The sequence below is a fragment of the Protopterus annectens genome, chromosome 2.part0, assembly GCF_019279795.1.
Source record: "Protopterus annectens isolate FY-2018-M chromosome 2.part0, PAN1.0, whole genome shotgun sequence".
NCBI classification, from domain to species: domain Eukaryota; kingdom Metazoa; phylum Chordata; order Ceratodontiformes; family Protopteridae; genus Protopterus; species Protopterus annectens.
The window spans coordinates 1,596,621,234-1,596,642,968 of NC_056728.1; positions in this window are offsets into that span (position 1 = coordinate 1,596,621,234).

Genomic DNA, 21,735 nt, shown 5'->3' on the forward strand with positions numbered 1-21,735 from the left:
TGCTATGGCAATGCTAATAGAATGTGAAAAAAGCTTCACTTCTCTTAACCAACAGTACATTTTTCCCTCCTTTATATATATATATATATATATATATATATATATATATATATATATATTTGTTAATACTAAAAGGAAATAATTCAAAGGACATATGTACATGAATGGAACGTTTCAGAGTTAATCACGAACATGTCCCCAATCCCAATAAGCATAACAGTGACTATCATTAATCTAATAAATATTGTAAAAACGATTACTTAAGTTCACTATTCCAATTAGTCTACTAGATTATTTAGACTATTATTTATCTATGTATAGATAGTGAGTTATTACATATATACAGACTATATTAGTATACTAAATAGGAGAGAATTTAGAAAGGGAGACAAGATGCAGTTAAAATAAATAATGAGAAAAGAGAGAAGAGAGAGAAAGAAAAGATAAAATTAAGAGAAAATACACATATACTATGTATGTTGATTTACAGTATAAATACTTTATGTGCTATATAACCCTCCTTCTGATAAAGAAAAGTACCCTGTTTTACATACCTGAGGTAATGTGAAAACTCTCGTGTCATCTATTTTCAAAAAATATAGATAAAGATTTCAGTAGTTAATTACCTTTGTTTTAAAATTCCAAGCAGTAAAATTGGTCCTTTAAAGTAGTGTTAAAATATTTCATATCATAGTAGATGCTTTGAGAGATTTAGCTGTAACAGTGTCAGTCTTTTGCTTCTTCTATTTGACGTCTGTCCAGACATTTGTTTATTTTGTTCTCTTGAGAAAAGTTGATATCCAATCCATATCTTCTGGTAAAGTAATCACATTATTTGTTTTAAAAAATGAAGATGCTTCCACTAAGTCAATAAAGGTCCACATCTTGTTGGCATACAGTATTTTTATCTTAGCTGGATATGAAAGTTGTGCCTTGATGTTATTTTGTTTCAGAAACGTTATCATTGGCCACACTTTTTTCCTTTGTTCCATTATTCTAGATGAATAGTCGTTATTAAATCTTATCAGGCTGTGTTTATATTTTAGAGGTGCCTTCCTCCAAGCAGATCTTAAAATCAGTTCCTTGTCCGAGTATGAAATAAATTTGATAATTATTGATCTAGGATGAGAGTTTCAGTTAGTGGCAGGTTTCCCAAGAGCTCTGTGTGCCCTATCAAAGCCAAAGGAAAGTCCTTCTTTTAAATTTAAAAAGTCAGGGATCCAGCTTGATAAAAAGGAAATAATATCCTCACCTTCTGTGTTTTCAGGTAATCCGAAAATCCTGATGTTATTTCTCCTCTCCCTATTTTCCAAGTCATCTACTTTATTAACTAACCAAGTGTTTTGTTTAAGAAACAGTTCTTTCTGTGTTTCCTCTTCCTTAAGTCTGCTTTCTTAGTTATTTAGAGAAACCTCTATTCCTGTTATCCTTGCCTGGTGTTGTTGTAGCATTTTCTTGAGGGTGTCAGCCTGTTTTTGACTGCTTGCTTTAAGATTTTCTAGGTTCTCTTTAAAATCATCCATCTTCAAAGACAACTCCTGCAGGGTAGATGCCATCTGTAGTTGTTCCTTCTTTAAGGCAGCATCTTGGTGAGAATTCCTTGAGTTGCTCAATTTAACAAGTGAATATATCTCCAAGCTTTTTGACAGGAAATTATTTGTAAAACTTCACCAAAGTTTCTAATTATGTAAATTAGTCCTTTATCTATAAGATTTTATACTTTGAAGAAAAAAAGAATATTTTTCCTGTCTTATTTAACTAGTTATATGGAGCTCTGAAATACTGCTGCTTTCAGTCACCCATTCAGGCTCCGCCCCTATTCCTTTTATTTCTGATGTTATGTTTGCAATGGCTAATTTGATTGAGCTAGTTACAGTAGTAACAAATAACAGAGCTCTGCAATGGCTTACTGAATGTGTTTCTAAATTTGAAAAATCACCTACTGTGAATGTTAAGTTGCATGATTTTATGGACATTGCTTAACTGACACCTATTTTACTTTTGATGGAGTTGCTGTGAGTGAATCAGCAGCATATATGCCAACATAAGTCTATCTTTTTGGAAGTATACATTTGTTTTAAAATCTAATTTAAAAAGTGTTTTTCTGCATGATACCTAGATAATGTTTCCTGTGATCTTTTAAATTTCTCTTCCAGTGTAGTAGTTACTTTGCAAAGAGAAAGAAAGGTGAATGTTTTCATTTCTTGAACTCTTTTTAATTCATTTTACAGTTTGTGTCTGCTTTAGTAAGTTCTTCAAGACTACAGTATATTAATAATTCCAGTACACAGCTGCACTGCATTTTGCTGTTTAAGTGGTCTAACTGTTGATATTAAACCCAAGTTTCCTTCTTCTGTACTGAGTTTATGTCAGGCTAGCCAGTCACCTCAGAGCCAAGAGCCAAATAGTTTTTTCCTCCTATCCATCATATTGTACTTGTGTTCTTAAACCCAGTGGATTTGATGTTGTTTTCCCCTTATGATAATTTGACAATATAATTTTCGTCCTCTCCCTATTTATTGGCTGTTGACAATAAGCACATAAGTATCACTTTGCAAAGTCTCTCCCCTAAACTACTCACCACACTAAAATATATTTGATAAAATTGCTTAATATCAAGTGTAATGATAACTGCATGTACTGATTTTAGTATCAAATTAGTGAATTTTATACTATAATAAGTTTAATGGTTCTTGCCGATGGCCAAAGAAGGTATCTTGGCCAGTTGTTTTGTATTGAACCTTATATATTCAGTAAGTCTACTCAAAGTTTATCCTAAAACCAAATGCCAAGCAGTAATAGTTACCCTCCCCCAGAGTCTTTCCTGTCAGTATCATAGATCAGCACTTCCCACAACTTCTCTAGCAAGCATAATTGAGAATGGTATCCCGAGATGGTGTAAGAATTGTGGCATGCTGCCTGATGATTATCTGTTACTCAAACAGTATAACATAGTGTGTGACAGATGTACATATATAATATCATTGGATGCAAAAATCTCACACACAGTAAACAGACATATATAATGTAGCATATAAAGAGCAGATAGCTTATGGATTCATGTTGTTAAAGTAAATTATGATTATTAATCAGGCAGTTTCATTTAAGTTCACAAGTAATTTGGGGACATTTCAGTTGAGTTTCCAGGAATGTGTAGCCCAATGTGAGTAACTGAGTCCAATTTTCCTCATAAACATGTGTCACAATTCATTAAACAAAGCAGAGTCTAAAATCTGTCTAATAATCATTATAAAGACAAATAATAGTAATTTCCTAGCTCTTCAAACTTTCTGATATCACAAAATATTGACAGTAAGCTATTTTAACTGGAAGACTAAAACATTCCAATACTTCCTTGTGAATATACATTTTACTTATACTGTTCTGTCAAGAACTGTCTTTGAAATCTCTGCATTACTTCACTTCTTTCAAGTCATTCATTTTACAGTTCAGATTATATTTTGTCAAAATGTCAATGCCTGTGCACGTGCTTGTGCACACGTGTGCGCGTGTGTGCATGTGTGTGTGCGTGCGTTTGTACGCCTGCATGTGTGGTGTGTGTGTGTGTGTGTGTGTGTGTGTGTGTGTGTGTGTGTGTGTGTGTGTGTGTGTGTGTGTGTGTGTAAAATTCCACAGATAGGGGGTTGGCTAGTTAAGTAACTTTGCTCAGAGTAAACTCTGAGACTTGACTATTGGCAAGCAAGTGCTTTCAACCTCCACATCAATTACTAGGACTCCTTTATTTATTTTTCTTTTTGTAAATCACTGAAGATTACAGACTGTTAACGTCAGTCAGAGTTTTAAAGTTGTGATGTTCAGTGTCAGTGGTGCAATAGCTATTATACTTGACTTTTGTGAAGAAGATTGTGGGTTCTCTTCCCATATCAGGTATATTCATTGCTGACACTATTATGCAGCATAAGGGGGGTGGGGTTCTATACTCCTGAGTGTGCTCTCCTTTGGATGACATGCCTAGCAACTATAAAATTATTGTCAATTTGCAGCACACTGACTTTTTGTTTTTTTTGCTTTTTTAATGTAACATAGGCAGTTTATTCTTCAAGGGCAGCAGGCACTGAACTTGTAGACGAAGCAAGGAAACACAAAGTTGTTTGCCAGCAGCAATCTCTTCAGTAACCTCTGTTACAGATCTTTTTAATGTAGAATTATTCAAAAGAGACTTACTTCTGCAAAGATTGTGCACATTAACTGTTATTGTTGGATTATAATGATAACAGTTTGAGCTACATTTTATGGTTGAAATATTCTGAAATGAGTAGCCTTGTAATTATTGGTTCATATGTTTTGCTTTACTGCTTACTGGAAAAATGTTGAAAAACTACAAATTTAAAACACATTCTAACAAGAGGTGCTGTATTTAACAAAGAACATAATTTAGTACAGCCAGAAAGGTGAATTAAAGAACACATGCATTTATACATGGCCCTAAATATGTGGGCAGGGCGTCTATGGTTTGAAAATAGCCCAAAGTTGCATTTAATTTACCACTGGCCAAATGCATTTTCTATGAATGTGTGTTTCAATGCAGTTTCAATGAATGTGAATTTCAAGGGCAGAGAAGTTTACTGTTACTCGTGCTTAGTCTGTTTTCATTGTGAGACTGTATTGTTTTCTTTAGCAAATAGCTATCAGTGTTTGTGCTATAACATTTGAAATACAAGTTTTAAATTGATTTTATTTTATTTTACAGTTTGTGTACCAGGATAGTACATTGGAACGAGAAGAGCCCCTTTTCAATGGAGTCCTTGGGAGAAAAGCTCCATAAAATACATTATACAATGTAAACAAATCATAGGCAATTGAGTGATGTAGTAATACAGGCAAAGAACATAGTAGTAAAATTTCAATATACAATAGGAATTTTAAATGAAAAGAAAAAAAAAATTAAGAAAAACATTAGTCAGTATTTACAAATATTCACAAATGCATTTGTTCATCAAAGGAGATTTAACAGTAGAAGCAATGGCAATTCATATATGTATCATATGCGAGTAATAGAAGCTACATTAGGAAGGTTTGTAGTCTGCACTGTTGTGGCAGGACAGGTAGCTTACATTCTTCAAAGCTGGGAATTGCTGATTGAAGGCTCAGTGTCTGTTATTCTAAAAGTGTATTAGTTCTGGTTAAAGCACTTGGGCTTCAGGCCAGTTAGTTTTCATTAAGAACGTTTCTGGTCTGCACTCTTGTGGGAGGAGAGGCTAGATTCTGCCCTTCTGAGCTGGGAATTTCTAGTTAAAGGCTTATAGTGCCTGCTTATTTGAACTGTTTCCTTCTGAAATTGATGCGCCTTGGTTGCTGTAACATAGACTGGATTCAGGCATCCTGAATCTAGTTTTATTTGTATAACTTGAGCACTAATCCAGGCCATCTCTTTTGGAGAAGGCTCCCCTGCACCCTAGTGGCAGGAATGTGCAGTTAAAACTTGTCTGATTGAAGACTGCTAGAACAGGACTCAGTTTTGAGCTTTTTTACAGGTTAATTGGGTAATTTGTTAAAATTAGTTTGCTCATTTTCTATTGTTATATAAAAAAGAATTGCACTTTATTCATCTGCTTTTACATTATTTGTGTTTCTTCCTACTTTATTACTTTATTTTGCTTTTGCTGCTTGTTCTTAAAAGTACTTAATTGAATTTATTCTGCAGCATTTATTACTACTTGTTAGAAGCCTGATTAAATTGAAAATGTTATTCTAAGCCTTTGTTTGAAGCACCTGGGCTTCAGACCAGTTGTTTTACATTAAGAAGGTTTGTAGTCTGCACTGTTGTGGCAGGACAGGTAGCTTATATCCTTCTAAGTTGGGAGTTGCTGATTGAAGGCTTAGTGTCTGTTATTCTAAATGTGTATTACTTCTGGTTTAAGCACTTGGACTTTGGGTCAGTTATTTTACATTAAGAAGGTGTGCTCTGCACTCTTGTGGGAGGAGAGGGTAGATACTAAGCCCTTCTGAGCTGGGAGTTTCTGGTTAAAGGCTTATTGTGCCTGCTTATTTGAACTGTTTCTTTCTAAAATTGGTATGCCTTTGTTTGCTGTAACATAGACTAAATTCAGACCTGCTGAATCTAGCTTTATTTGTATACCTTGAGCACTAATCCAGACCATCTTTTTTTGGAGAAGGTTCCCTTGCACCCTAGCGGCAGGAGTGTGCAGTTAGAACTTGTCTAATCGAAGACTGCTGGAATGGGGCTCAGTTTTTAGCTTTTTATTGGTTAATTGGTTAATTTGTTTAAATCAGTTTGCTCATTTGCTACTGTTATATTAGAAAAAAAAAAGATATATATATATATATATATATATATATATATATATATATATATATATATATATATATATATATATATATATATATATATATATATATATATATATATACATTTTATGCATCGCCGCTTAGCTAGGATTAAACTATTCTGGGCACCATAAAGTCTGCTCTTCAAATTTTCCCTTAGATTGAGCCAGTTTATTAGTTTTAGCACTAAAATCTGTTTCACTGAGCTCAGCACTTGTTCAGAACTCGTTGTAAGCTGTAAATAAGCTACAAATTTCTGCAGCACTCAACTTTCCTCACTTGTCTAGAGGAAAACAGCTTTTAGTACTTAATAAATATCCAGGCATGTCTAAGGGTCAGCTCCCTGTATTTTCTCCTGTCTACCTGATGAATCTGGGCATCTTGGGGCAATGCAGCAATTGCCATATGTACACAGACAACCCTCTCCTCCTACCACCCAAAACTACAACCTATGAGAGATGCACTTATAAAGCCAAACTGGAAGCAAAGCTCTCTCCACCCAAGACTGGACTAGACAGTCAAGAGGAGAGGGTAAACACTTGCACCACACCACACTCATCACATAGTCCCTCAAAATCTACACCATCAAAACACACACATAGAAACATGAAACACACACCTACATTCGCGGAGGCTCTCATTAAAAATCTGCTCAATCAACAGAGACCTCCAAAGCAGAAATGCAAGCAACCTCCAACCCCCAACACAACTCAAATAACAAATAGCCCACAAACTCAGCATGCCAATAAACCATAGCCCATAAGGCATAACAACGTACCCAACACTCTAGTCATAGGTGACTCTATAGTCAGGCACACTGATGTTCCACTCACCAGGCTAAACAAGGAGAAAGTTACTGTTAGCTGGCAGTCAGGTGCCAGGATCCACCACATAACTCACACACTCAGGTAACTCCACAACAAGTGCAAATATGACTTTGCATTGTTCATGCTGGTGTGAATCACCTGAGATGTACCTCCCTGGACTACATGAAAAGAGACATGGAGGAGGTCTCTGATCTTGTACCCCAGGCAGGTATGACCCTAGCCCTGAGTAGCATCCTGTCACCACCCCGAATGATACCACAGTACAAGGACAAAATGATTGACTTCAAAAATTGACTAAGCTTCTAGTGCCATTCTAAGGGGATCCAGTATCTGTCTGCCTGAGATGACATGATCGACAGACCACAATGCTTTGCCTGAGATGGTCAACACCTGTCGCCCTTGGGATTCCGGATACTGGCTAAGGCTCTTGCTACCCCTATAGTGCCTTTTTTTGGCAAGGGTCAAATGACAAATTCACTACCTTGACAGGTACAAGCAAGCAAAATTTGAGGGTAATGCTATTTAATACTAGAAGTCTAAACCTCAAAATGCATTCACTTGAGGCACTCCTTAAAATGGAGAACATCGACATCTGTGCAGTGACAGAGACCTGGTTCAAGGCTTCAGAGAGCACCTCTGCATTAGCAGGCTATAATTCATACCACACCTTTTGGCCACCTAACCTGGACTGAAACAATAAAGGCGGAGGCGTGTCCATATTCATTAAGGATATCCACACCTCCAGGCTAGTTGCTCAGCATAATGCATCCGAGATTATCCAAGTGCAACTAACTCTATGCAAGACTGCAATCCAAATTATAACTTGCTACAGATCCCTCACCATGCCCCAGGATTCCCACTCCTCATTTCTTGATACACTGGAAAATATTAGGGTACAACTCAACACCCTAATAATGGGTGATTTCAACTACCCCACCATTAATTGGGAAAACTACTCATGTACCAACTCTTTTGCTCAATGTTTTCTGGAATTTATAAATTCCAGTGCCTTGGATCAACTTATCCACACCCTCACCAGGGGCAGCAGTATCCTAGACCTGGTCATTACCAACATGGGCAACTGGTGTTCCATACCAGAGGTTAATTCCTCGTTGGTCAGATTCGACCACAAGCTAATCACCCTAGACATCCCACCCCACCCCCCATTAGGGAAACCACTGTAAAAAATTTTCTCCAAAGCCAACTTCACGCTTCTTAAGACAGAAGTGGCAAACATCACGACACCCATGTAGATGGACAATAGAGGTACGATTGCTGAATCCTACACAAATGCACTATATAAGCACTTACACAAGTGCATGGATCATGCTATCCCTAACAGAACCAAGATGCTATCCTCAAAAAAAGGATGGCAATCTGGTGGTCCCCTGCCATAAACAAACTTTACAACAGAAGAAAGAAACTTTTGCAAAAAAGAGTAAAATCTCATGATTTGAGACACTCTCTGGTCAGCCTCAGTAAGAATCTGAGATCCCTCATAAAATCCTCCAAAGCTAGTTACGAAAACAAAATCAACACTGATTCCAAAGACAACCACAAAGCATTTTATAGCTATGTCAGGAATATCAATGGCAACACTCAGATCTGATCTGAGTTACAGCACAATGGCACTAAATATACAGAACCAACTGATATTGCCAACATCCTTGCATATAGGTTCAGTGCTAACTTTACCCCCCTCTCATACCTAAAGGGCCCATCTCTATACCAGAAGAATGCAAAGTTCCTGTAATCATGACTGCACAGGTAAAAATCACACTCTCCAAAGCCGAGAACACAGCATCCATAGGACCTGACAACATTCCAGGCTGCATTCTAGATGACTGCAGAATGAACTGGCACCCCACCTAAGCACCATGTTTAGTCATAGCCTCACCTCAGGCTTTGTGCCCACTGAATGGCACACAGCAATGGTTATCCCACTCCACAAAGGGGGAGCCACCATGGACCCCAAGAACTACCGCTCCATTAGCCTAACGAGCCTGGTTCTCAAGGCCATCGAACATATCGTCATGGATCTTATACACAAAGACATTGGTAATCTCCAGACTTTGGACCCCACCCAGTTTGGGTTTGTAAAAGGCAGATCATGTCCCCTAAACCTGATAGACTTTGATGTAGCAGTCATCAAAGCCATAGATGAGGGTAAGGTGGTTCAGCCAGCCTATCTATATCTCGCCAAGACTTTTGACACAATCCCCTACTCTGGATTTATAGATAAACTCACTAAACTAGGTATATAACTGGGTTCCTATTACAAAATCAAAGACACATTCTGTTGAATACGTCTTGGTCGAACGTAAAAGGCTGAAAAGGCAGAATATCGAAATGGCTTTTAAACAAATTCTTTCCCTGGGAAAGAATTCGCTTGGCTGCTTCATTACTTTGCCATTTTCATCACTGTAGTGTGATCTCAGAGTTGGTATATTTAAGTAAGGGGGTGTGGGGACACAGCCCCCCACATTGGGGGGTGTGGGGGCGAAGCCCCCCACTTAATGTAATGTTTAAAGTGTTTTCTTTTTTATTTATTTTTTTTTGTTGGAACAGTGATTTTTTTCCCTTGGAAAAAAGTTGCTGTTCTGACAGTTTGACATTGTAAGCTTTCATTTACATAGAGTCGATTAATCACCATTCACTTTTTTAAGCATTCAGTGATGTAACATAGACCCTAAATCCCTATGTCACAAGATGGGTTTCCAACTGGCTCACTGACAGAACCCACACTGTGAAAGTAGCACACTCCAAATCCGACTTCAGACTAGTGACAAGTGGAGTACCACAGGGTTCAGTCCTGGGTCCTCTCCTGTTTGGTATCTACTTTTCTGAAGTACAAGCTAACACAGAAAGTCTTTGGCTAATGAAGTTCACAGATGACTGCAAAATAGGAGCCATAATCAAAACCTCAAACTATGTAGACATCCTACAAAAGGGGCTCACGGAGACAGATGCCTGGTGTCAAAGCCATGGGCTCAAGCGCAACGCCAAAAAGTGCATTGTCATCCCCTTTGGTAAAAACTCTGTACCCGTGAGCTACCACATAGGTGGCAGTCTACTTAACACTGAAAGTGTGATAAGAGTCCTTGTTATACAGATGGACAGTACTCTCTCCTTTGATAATCACATTGCCACAGTAGTCAGGAAATCTTTCTACATGGCACACCTCATCACAAAAGGTTTCTCATCCAGGAAAAAAAAGGTCATTGTTCCCCTCTACTACTCCGTCATTAGACCCATTATAGAGTACAACTCCTCTTTTGGTATGTAGCTCACAAGACATCTACAACAACTTTAAAGGCAGCAGAAATACTTCACAAAGAAGATTACTGGCCTCAAACAGATGCCCTATGCAGACCATCCCAAAAAACTCCAGCTTTACTCCGTTGCATATTACCTACTCGGAGGGGATCTCTGCCTAACATACAACGCTATGTCAAACCCAGAGCTGTTGGACATGCTCCACTTAAAGAAATCCCAATCCCTCTGAGCTACATGCTTTAGGGACCTAAACCTTGTCACTACAATAAACAGAACTTGCTGGAGGGATAAATTCCTGTCCCAGAGACTTCCCATACTCTGGAACAAACTACCTATCTATATCAAACAAAACTCCTCATTAGCACTCTTCAAGAAAAATCTTGATGATTGGATGGGAAATAAGAAATTCACCCCGGGGATCACCTCTGTGGCTCTGCTCGACAGGAGCACAGGAAAATAATTGTCTTGGGTGGCGAAAGCCGGGGTACCTTTTTGGCTAGGCTTATATAGGCCCTAGTGCCAATAGCCTAGTACCTACCTATGAACCTATGATAATTGGGGTAGGAGGAGTTTAATGCAGAAGTAAGAAAAGAGGGAATAACAGAAAAAGTAGGATAAAGAGTTGGGGGCTGGAGAGAAAGGCAGATTAGGTGTCATATTAGGTTACAGTGAGGTATGACAGAAGGAAAGTGTAATTCTGAGGGAGTTATATGGGGTGAGAGCAGGATAACTCCCAGAGGGAATAAGATGAGAATGCAGCATTCTAAGCAAATTAAATCCAAATATATGTAATAATTGTAGAAGTAAGGAAGAGAATAGTATACACACTGACAGTTTTAACAGTGTTTTATTATTATTGGAGAGAAAGAGAGATGCATATAATAGGATACTTGAATGGCTGTATGGGCATGTGCCAGGGATTCTGATCCATTACACTGCCTTGGGTCCCATTTGATCATGATCTGGCTCTGTTTGCAGCACTCTGTCTTCCCACAGAGATGCTGCTTGAGCTATATGAAATTATGCTTTACAGCAGTATAAAGACAAATCCAAAAACAAATGCTTGATGCTGATGTCTCAACCAGAGGACACAGTAGAATCCAAAGTAATATCAAACAATTCATCAGACAATGAACAAATGTTACAAAGCACTATTTAAACAAAATACAACCAATCAAAAGTTAATAACATTTGTTCATTGTCTGATGAATGATATTGGTGTGGTCTATACTATTTTATTAAAATCCTTGAGCAGTATAAAGACAGAAGGGAGAATTTAGTAAATATTACACAAAATTTTTTTCTGTGTATACATAGCGGTGTGATGTGTATATAGGCGTGAGCAGTTTTAGATTCAGTAAACCCAGATGAACAGCACACACACATGCACAAATAGGGAAACCTCCATGCAATGCAAATATTGGCTTAAGTAGGTGAATTTTATGCAAATTAGCCAGGTGGAACCATCCAGCAAGCCGCAACACTCTGTGTCTGTGTTAGTAGTTTATGCAAAAATATTCCATGCTCAGGAGTCTACATGGAAAGAAGGGGATGTAAAAGTCCACAAATATGGACATAACTCCCCTGAAAAGGTTAGATCACATACATAGATGTACAAAACATACATTGTGGATGTCTGAAAAAGCAAGGAATATGTGAAATATGTTTTTATTAATTTTTGCAGGTTTGTGCTATGAGCCACAGTATGCAAAAAATGCTTCACAGAAAAATAATAAAAAAATGTAAAATAACACTTATAATGTAGTTTAGACAAATATACTTTAGGACCTTGCATCGGGTATGTACAATGGTGCATTTGTGCTGTTACCTAGCTTACACAGCTATGACCTGTGTAGTTTCCAGGCTAACATGAAAATTTATGCAAATGAAGGGTAAATGCCATGCATTTGTTGAATTGCTAAAGGAACAACCATGTCTGGCTAGCCACATCTTGTAGACTCCTACATGGTGTTTATTTTCCCACTAGATTTTTAATGCTCAGTACGCATGTTTGCATAGTGCACTGCTTGCTGCAAACAGTTTGGGCATAGCTTAGTGTGTTCACATGACCAGGCCACCCTTGTGATAGTCATGACATAGTCAGCTATGACTGAAAAATGGATATATTCAATTAATAATATATGCCTTTGTATAAGCTATGCTGCACGATGCAAGAAAGTAGGGACTTTTAAGCATGTCACTTATATCTTAAGCAGTTGAACTGCATCATAATTAGCCAATCCCACATGGTGGACCTACACCACAACTGTATAAAGTATGCATACACCCTACGATCTGATTTTCCCTAACTACTCTGAATCATTTAAGTAGAGACTTGGAAATTTTAACTGAGATAATCCAAGGGGCTGCTGCAGCTATTTTGCATCTGTATGTGCTAGATACTGAAGTCAATGCTGCTGACAATAGGCCTAGGCTGAGGAGGAGAAATGTGTTCAGGCCCAGGGTAACCTACCATGAGCTACATGAGCTGGAGATTGTAGAGAGCTGCAAGGTGGACAGGGACATACAACAAGAACATACTGAGCTCTGCCACCCTCAATGCAGAGCCAGAGCTAACAGAGGGGAACCCATTCCAGTGTTAACTAAGGTATGTGCAGCCCTTAATGTACTAGCTAGAGATACTTTTCAAAGACCAACTGCGGACATGTTGGGGGTGTCATAGGTATCTTCATTCAGGATGCTCCACCAGTTCCTGGATGCTAGGCTCACACATGCCAGTGAGCACATATCTTTTCCCATTTCCCCTGAGGTGAGGGCCAGCAATATGCAACACTTTTACCATGTAGACCACTACCCTGAAATACTGGGTGCCATAGATTGCACTCATGTACACATCAAGGCACAACTTGGTGAGCAGAGTAGAATATATGTTAACTACAAGGTATTACACTCCATTAATTGGCAAGTCATATGCAATGCCCAGTGGATTATAATGAATGTGTGTGCTGGCAACCCTGCCAGTTATCACGACTCCCATAGCTGGCACACATCACAGCTGTACTGGAAGTTTGCTAGGGGGGACATCCCGCAAGGTCATTTACTGGGGAATGCTGGCTATGCCCTGTAACGGTGGATGAAGACACCCATCAGAAATACACACACACCCATGGAAGAATGCTATAATAAGTCACACACTCATACTAGGAACATCATAGAATGTGTGTTTGGGCTTCTGAAGATGCAGTTCCGGTGCCCTGATATATCTTGTTGAGCCCTGCAGTATCCTCCAGCCACATGTCCACAGATATTCACAGTATGTGCTATGCTACACAATCTGATCCTGAGAAAACAGCAGCAGCAGGATCAGTGAAGGGAAGAGATACACAGCCCACCACCAGTGCCGAGATCACCACATCTATAGTCACAGGAGGACTTGGAGGCAGATTATTCTGCTGATGTCCCTGTAGACAGATCTAGGCATTCTCAGTATACCCTGGCTTTGGCTAAGAGAGAACACATAACATATTCACTGGCAACGTAAGGATCTAGGTGCTAATACTTTACTCCTACTCACATACATATATTAAAATTGAGGTCAGCCAACTCACACACCCTGTACCTATCCATGTATTGGCTATATACTGCTTGCATCAGACAGAGAAAGCCAAAAACCAAACAAAACGAAATGCTGAAAGTACAATGAATCCACAAACGAACCAGCAAGCAGGCAGGGAAAACAACCAAAGAGGAGCCAACTAACAATAAGGCAAACAAACCCAAAATACCAGGCAGACAGAAAACCGTGCTCCTCTATTTCCAAACTCCTTTATTAATGTAGCACAACTGAAATCACATTTTCGTTGATAATACAACTTCATCAGATACATACCACATCTCTCCACACATATTTAAACGTGTCTTACTTAATTGAAAGATTGAAAAATTGAATAAGCAGCTTTCTTAAAGCAAAAAAAATTTTAACCAGTAAGGTTCAAATACACATTTTAAACTCACATTTAAAAACACTTTTTTAAGACAATCTTTTACTAAATATGTTTAAAAATTAATTCTTGAAAAATTTTTTTACATATTGTATGTATATAATGTCTAGCCCAAACAGTAAAAGCATATTTAAACTAGAATTCATTGCATATAAACCATTGCATATAAAACATATAAAACATATATTAATGAGACATGCCCAAGGTCCTACGTAACAAACATTTTCAATATTTAGTTTTAAAAAATAATAAAAAATAAAAAATGTTGTTGTTTATATATTTTTGTTACTAATTTAATAATTACATAAATTTTATTGAATACATTGTTATAAAATAATATTACATATTCATTGAAACTAGTAATTACATAATAAAATGTAATATATAGGAAACCCTATATATGTATATAATCTATGAACTAATGTTTAAAACCTTACAATTGTTCAGCCTTTAATTTTAAATATGGCATGATTGAAATTGAATCATTCAACCCAGGGGGTTTGTTGGATTCCAACAAAATCTGCCAGCATGTTTCTCTGTGAGATAACAATGCTGCCCAATTTCCACCCCTGTTACAGTGAGTTACTGATTCCAAAACAAAAAACTTGAATGTTGCTGCTTCACACACAATCGTATGCCTGTATAGTGCATTCGTACTAACATTTTTTGAAATGTCGTAAAAATGTTCGTAAATACACCTCCTTAGCTGCCTCTCCGTCTTGCCTACATAAAATGCCTGGCAGGAACGGCAGACAGCCAAGTACACTATTCCCTTAGAATTACAGTTGTAGAAATTATATGAACACAGTTTTCTGTTTCTACTTTCCAGGTATACAAATTCCTGATCTATAACATGCTTACATTGCATACAATACCCACAACGGAATGTCCCTCTCCTACGCGGGTTGGGGCCGCCCAGCCTAGAATTCTGCTCTAAGGTCCTCGATGTTAAAACCCCTCCTGTACACAAATTTGCAGGACAAGTCTTTTAGATTATTTAAATCCGTGAATTCCCTGAAGCTACAAAGTTCCTTTTCAATTATATATCTGATTTGTCCTGCGTCCTCACTATGTTGTATAATAAATAACTGATTGGAACCTGATGCGTTGATAGATCTTTGGGAACTGTCATCATGTGGATCCACCTTACTCTTCCCCAAAATAGGAGCAAATCTATTTTTCCTAGCAGCCCTGACTTCATCATGGACAGAGTTGATCAAACCAATAGGGTACCCTCTGTCAACAAAAAATGACCTCAATTTGTCCCCCTCAATTTGAAAACTAGAGTCATCTGATGTCATGCGGGAAACCCTGACAAATTGTCCCTTTATTATAGATCTTTTTTGAAATTTTGGATGTGAGCTTAGATAATGAAGGTATCCATTAGAAAACGAAGGTTTTCTATAAATACAGGAACTGAACCCATCATCCTGTTTACTAAGGGAAACATCCAAATAGTTGACCTGATCAACTGATACTTGGTAAGTAAATCGCAAAAATTCTGTTGTGGAATGCAGATAAGTTATAAACTCATCTATAAGACATTCCGGTCCTATCCAAAAAATACATATGTCATCCAGGAACCTGGTGTAGTGAATCCAATACTTTGAAAATTCACTGTGCATCACAAATTTTTGTTCCCAGATTGACAAAATGATATCTGTATAAGTGGGAACACAATTGGCTCCCATAGAGACACCTGAGATTTGCTGAAAATATTCCCCACAGAAATAGATGTAATTATACTTGAGGACCAATTCCAACAGTTGTAACACCAAATGAACATCATTGTTTGTAACACCTTCACATGCCCAAAGTGCTTCCTCCATCCATTCCAACCCAGTGGAATGAGGTATCACTGAAAATAGATCCACCACATCTATGGTGACAAAAAGCAGGTTAGACCTGTATAGATCATTAGTGATACCTCGCAAAAATTCCCACGAGTCCTTGAGGAGATAGTCATGTTTACCCCACAGTTGTTTTAATTTCCAATCCAAATATTTTGAAAGGTTGTGGGTTTTAGACCCTTGTGCCGCAACAATAGGACGTAGGGGGGGATCGTCCACATTCTTGTGGATCTTAGGTACCCCAAATATAGTAGGGACCTTTGGATGGGAATTTTCCAAAAAGGAAAAAAGATCCATTTCAATAATGTCCTGGTCCAAAAGGTCCTTGAGTGCCAGGTCGATTTTTTTGTAAGAAATATGTACCTCATTTTGGGAAACAGTTGTATACTTAGTACTATCTGACAGCAAACTATACATTTTTGCCTCATATAACACTTGGTCCATAATGACCGTGCCACCCCCTTTGTCGGGTTCCATCACCCTGACACTAGGGTTTACCCCCCAAATCCGACAAAAGGGTAGCCTCGGCCACACTTAATTAGGGACATGTTTAAACTTCCCCACCTTACTCCGAATCTGTTGTTCAATTCTATTTTCCAAATTTTTTAATTGCGGATGTAAAGGGGGATTGTACGTACTGGATTTTCTAAGATTAAGCCCGTGTTGCATGGAAGTAGACCCAAGTAAATGCTGCAAATTCAGTTTGCGAACAAAAAGTTTGACATCCAAAATGGTGTTAACCAAACTACTACCCCTGCTTGGCACAAATTTAAAACCTTTGGTAAATAATGAAAACCAGGTATCAGAAATGACAAGATCACTATAGTTGTAAATATGGTAATCGTTAAGTGTGTACATAAAATATGTTCCAATGGCTGTCATTAGAATATGCCCTGGACTTACCAGTCCTCTCTCTGGTACCTCCTCCACCCTTTGGGTGGCGGCCCCCCCACCCCCTGCTGTGGTCCCATCGGATGTAAATTCATCTGCTGGTGATAGGACTGTTTGCGGAGGAGCTCTGACCTCCTGGGTAAAAAATCCTCCTGATAATGCTCATCAGGATGAGGTAAGGGAGGAAAAAAGATTCCTGCACAGGGGACTGGGCCTCCAAAGGGCTGGAAATATCACTAGAAACTAATGGATATTTGTTCCCACCCCTAAACAAAGGGGGGTTAGGATAGTGCCTACCCTCAGCATACTCTCTGATGTCCCTATTTAATTTTTTATATTTGCGATTTAATACAATATTACATTGCTGGTCAATGCGCTTTCTTAAATCATAATATTTCTGTTTTTCCGTTTCAATAGTAAACAACAAGTCAACAGTAATGGCATCATTGTATTTAAAAATATCTCTTAGCAGAGATTGAATTTCTGTATCATTTCTTTTGATGATGGCCCTAACAATGCCCAGGCCACATTCAAACAATCTTAAAAGTTCAGAGTGAAAGTCACTGCCACACCACATGATTCGGGTATTTGTGCACCCGTAGCCCCTTAGGGACTATATGTTTATTGAGACACTCATTTAGATATAGATTGTCCAACTCTAAGGTCTTATATCTATATAGGGCTTGCTCAAGAAGCCGCATGTTGTCAGAAAAAGAAGAATGGGTATTTAAATTATTCTCACCGTTTTCGTTAAATGTAAAATTAGGTTTGTGAGACACCCATTCCTTAAAAGTAGAAAAAGGAATAGCAGCAGACCCAACGTTGTTACTGCCGGTACTAGTAGCGGTCTCGTCTGTCCCGTAACACTGCTGGAGTATTCGCATAATTGAAGGATTCAACCCTGTCCTGTGCCTCAGAAACACCACCGCTACCATTAGAACTTTGTCGCAGACTGAAACCAACAGTCCTGGAAGTAAGAGCCCTTAGTATTTCATGTCGTTCCGTGATAACGGCTTGCAAACCTTGACCCAAGGGAGTAAGGAGCTGTACCAATTGGGTTAGTTGTCCCGTAAGTTGGCGGGTATGGAAAGCTTCGGACTGCACTCCATCCTCCCCACAAGCGCCAAAAGCACTTGCGGCAGTATTCCCCAAACCGGCCTCCATGCCAAAACCAAACAAAACGAAATGCTGAAAGTACAATGAATCCACAAACGAACCAGCAAGCAGGCAGGGAAAACTACCAGAGAGAAGCCAACTAACAATAAGGCAAACGAACCCAAAATACCAGGCAAACAGAAAACCGTGCTCCTCTATTTCCAAACTCCTTTATTAACGTAGCACAACTGAAATCACGTTTTCGTTGATAATACAACTTCATCAGATGCATACCACATCTCTCCACACATATTTAAACGTGTCTTACTTGATTGAAAGATTGAAAAATTGAATAAGCAGCTTTGTTAAAGCAAAAAATTTTTTAACCAGTAAGGTTCAAATACACATTTTAAACTCACATTTAAAAACACTTTTTTAAGACAATCTTTTACTAAATATGTTTAAAAATTAATTCTTGAAAAATTTTTTTACATATTGTATGTATATAATGTCTAGCCCAAACAGTAAAAGCATATTTAAACTAGAATTCATTGCATATAAACAATTGCATATAAAACATATAAAACATGTATTAATGAGACATGCCCAAGGTCCTACGTAACAAACATTTTCAATATTTAGTTTTAAAAACTAATAAAAAATAAAAAATGTTGTTGTTTATATATTTTTGTTACTAATTTAATAATGACATAAATTTTATTGAATACATTGTTATAAAATAATATTACATATTCATTGAAACTAGTAATTACTGTATAGTGCATTCGTACTAACATTTTTTGAAATGTCGTAAAAATGTTCGTAAATACGCCTCCTTAGCTGCCTCTCCGTCTTGCCTACATAAAATGCCTGGCAGGAACGGCAGACAGCCAAGTACACTATTCCCTTAGAATTACAGTTGTAAAAATTATATGAACACAGTTTTCTGTTTCTACTTTCCAGGTATACAAATTCCTGATCTATAACATGCTTACATTGCATACAACACCCACAACGGAACGTCCCTCTCCTACGCGGTTTGGTGCCGCCCAGTCTAGAATTCTGCTCTAAGGTCCTCTTGATGTTAAAACCCCTCCTGTACACAAATTTGCAGGACAAGTCTTTTAGATTATTTAAATCCGTGAATTCCCTGAAGCTACAAAGTTCTTTTTCAATTATATATCTGATTTGTCCTGCGTCCTCACTATGTTGTATAATAAATAACTGATTGGAACCTGATGCGTTGATAGATCTTTGGGAACTGTCATCATGTGGATCCACCTTACTCTTCCCCAAAATAGGAGCAAATCTATTTTTCCTAGCAGCCCTGACTTCATCATGGACAGAGTTGATCAAACCAATAGGGTACCCTCTGTCAACAAAAAATGACCTCAATTTGTCCCCCTCAATTTGAAAACTAGAGTCATCTGATGTCATGCGGGAAACCCTGACAAATTGTCCCTTTATTATAGATCTTTTTTGAAATTTTGGATGTGAGCTTAGATAATGAAGGTATCCATTAGAAAACGAAGGTTTTCTATAAATACAGGAACTGAACCCATCACCCTGTTTACTAAGGGAAACATCCAAATAGTTGACCTGATCAATTGATACTTGATAAGTAAATCGCAAAAATTCTGTTGTGGAATGCAGATAAGTTATAAACTCATCTATAAGACATTCCGGTCCTATCCAAAAAATACATATGTCATCCAGGAACCTGGTGTAGTGAATCCAATACTTTGAAAATTCACTGTGCATCACAAATTTTTGTTCCCAGATTGACAAAATGATATCTGCATAAGTGGGAGCACAATTGGCTCCCATAGAGACACCTGAGATTTGCTGAAAATATTCCCCACAGAAATAGATGTAATTATACTTGAGGACCAATTCCAACAGTTGTAACACCAAATGAACATCACAGATCTAGGCATTCTCAGTATACCCTGGCTTTGGCTAAGAGAGAACACATAACATATTCACTGGCAACGTAAGGATCTAGGTGCTAATACTTTACTCCTACTCACATACATATATTAAAATTGAGGTCAGCCAACTCACACATCCTGTACCTATCCATGTATTGGCTATATACTGCTTGCATCAGACAGAGAAAGCCCTCAACTACAGTTGTGTTAACTGCTGTGTTTGCAAAGTAAGTGCATAACCTACACAGTAGTTTAGTGGATTACTATGATATGCCATTGTAGCTATGGACCAGGTACATTATACAGGTAACTATAGTGGGTTATTTGGACAGAGCTTACATCCACATCAGACTACAGACACCCATTCCACTAACATGTCACCATTTGTAATTGGTAGGCCTCATGCATGGAATATTCATGCAGTCCTACTGCAACAGATTACTGGTACGTTATTCAAGGAACATGTTAGAAAGTGAAGTTAAATGATAGTCAGACTAATGTGTGTCCTAGCAGAACATGGACTTTTGTTCCCTCACTCCTCAAAACAACAGTGTACTCTTCTAACTGTAATAGCACTAAATCATCAATGCTATATGAGCATTCTGCACAGTTAGTATGCCACACAATATCAGGACAGTAAGTTACAATTTGAACTTGTATTGCATGTGTTAGTTAACTGAGGAATAGCAATGTACATATTTATGCAGGTGATGATGTGATGAATGATCACTTTTCTGTCAAGCAGCTTCTGTGGTTCAAAGGACTAAGGTAGATAGCTTGTGTGATTGTGTTCAGGGCTCTGATCCCAAAGCTTTTTGCATGTGAAGCAGTACTAAGTAGTGTTTTACAGACTGTGACTGTGTGTGTGCTATACTAGTATTAAACTTTTTCACATATTAATTACTCATTTGTGCACGTAACTGCATATCTAAGACCTATTTAAAAAGTCTTAGCCAATTTACACAAAGCTCAACATTACAGAAATGGGTTCAAAGGTCACACACATAATCCTGGCATGGAGTACAGCTAGGTGTGGGCTGGAGTCAGATTATGGAACAGTAAGTCTCTGACATAAGTAATGTGCCCCCATTTGTAAAATTATATATATATGTGTGTGTATATGTGTGTGCGCGCGTGCGCGGTGTGTGTGTGTGTGTGTGTGTGTGTGTGTGTGTGTGTGTGTGTGTGTGTGTGTGTGTATGTCTGTATTGTCCTACATACCCAAATCATGGAGAGTAAAGCTGCACTACGACACATATAATGTTGGACAAAGGCCAAAAGGAAGGGGTAAACATTAGATAATGCATTTACAAAGATGTAGAAGTGCATAGAATAACGTGTTGCAATTGGAGGACTATTGGGACATCTCAGGTTCAGAGTTCTGGCAGTCTTCTCTTATATCATGTGTAAATGATACCACATTTGACAGCAAACAATAATTTAGTGTGAAATACAGATAAATATGAGTCAAACCTGTGTACTTGCTGAAAACATCTGGACCATGGTAAGTCATGTCTCCCTTAGACAGCATGTATGGTACAGTATATGAATATGTACAGATATTGTAAAGCCATGTGTTTTTTATCTATGGCAG